At 45.3% G+C, this 1,288-nt stretch overlaps 1 long non-coding RNA gene across 1 annotated transcript in view; it reads right to left on the reverse strand.

Moving 5' to 3' along the window:
* Positions 1 to 8: 8 nt before the first annotated feature.
* The window catches only part of LOC107575289 (uncharacterized), a 12,784-nt gene continuing 11,504 nt past the window's right edge, over positions 9 to 1,288 (reverse strand). Inside the window, exons 7-8 of the long non-coding RNA XR_001607839.1 lie at positions 587 to 703; positions 9 to 80 (exon numbers count right to left, since the gene is read on the reverse strand). This is a non-coding gene — a long non-coding RNA (uncharacterized lncRNA). The remainder of the gene's footprint in view (positions 81 to 586; positions 704 to 1,288) is intronic.

A 1,288-nucleotide genomic window follows, 5' to 3' on the forward strand; every position in this document is an offset into this window, starting at 1 on the left:
TTAAAGGTGAAAATGAGCAGTGAATGGCTCACCCTCATGGCTCTGTGTGCCGTTCTCTTCTTTGGCGCTCTCTGGGTCACCTGAAGAGAAAGCATATGTTCTCATTCAACAGTTACCATACTAGCTGCTTTATCTGTGACTTTTACTTGGTTTTATTTGGTGACTTTATCTGTTTTGTTTTGTTTTGTTTTTTATAATCTTTTTTTCTGACATGTTGGTGTTATATCTTTCACTTGGATCTTATAAGTTGCACTAGCCACTAGTAGCACCAAACAAAATGACAAAGATAATGATTTCATTCAGAGTGCATGATGCATGAACATACAGTATGACTGTTTTCAAACAGATTTCCTCAACAATTACACCTGCTCCAAACTCCACATCATTGGTTGAGCAAATGTTATGTTGAGACCAAGTAGAAAAACACATCTGATGGTGCAGAAACAACACAATTTGCCTGTTGTGTTTTAGACTGTAAGTGTTTTAGATTTCATATTTATAAATCATGTGTCAGCACATGTAACTAAGACAGTGTTTTACTGATTCACATCTGAATGTCTTCTAGAGCATGAGCAGAGCCACAGACCTCTCTGGACCTTGAAGCACAGTTTCTTCTTCTGATAGGTGAAGTATCCGGCTATGGCACCAACAGCTGCTACTGCAATCCCACAAACAACACCAACAACCGTACCAGATCCGCTGTCTGCAACAGAACCACCCACACCAGGTCAACAAGTCAAAGCTGGTATTCACAGTCGTGTCACTATGTGGCTGTATGGTTACGCAAGTGTTCTGTGTGGTTGCTAGGGAGTTGTTGGGGAGTTCTGGGTGGTTACTAGGGAGTTGCAAGGAAGTTCTGGGTGGTTGCTAGGGAGTTGTTGAGGAGTTCTGGGTGGTTGCTAGGGAGTTGTTGGGGAGTTCTGGGTGGTTGCTAGGGAGTTGTTGAGGAGTTCTGGGTGGTTGCTAGGGAGTTGTTGGGGAGTCCTGGGTGGTTACTAAGGAGTTCTGGGTGGTTGCTAGGGAGTTGTTGAGGAGTTCTGGGTTTTGGGTATGTTGCTAGGTAGTTGCTGGGGAGTTCTGTGTGGTTGCTAGGGAGTTGTTGGGGAGTTCTGGGTGGTTGCTAGGGAGCTGCTGGGGAGTTCTGGGTGGTTACTATGGAGTTGTTGGGGAGTTCTGGGTGGTTACTAGGGAGTTGCTGGGGAATTCTGGGTGGTTACTAGGGAGTTGTTGGGGAGTTCTGGGAGGTTACTAGGGAGTTGCTGGGGAATTCTGGGTGGTTACTAGGGAG

Source organism: Sinocyclocheilus grahami, unplaced genomic scaffold (genome assembly GCF_001515645.1).
Source record: "Sinocyclocheilus grahami isolate Dianchi unplaced genomic scaffold, SAMN03320097.WGS_v1.1 scaffold2553.1, whole genome shotgun sequence".
Classification (NCBI taxonomy): domain Eukaryota; kingdom Metazoa; phylum Chordata; class Actinopteri; order Cypriniformes; family Cyprinidae; genus Sinocyclocheilus; species Sinocyclocheilus grahami.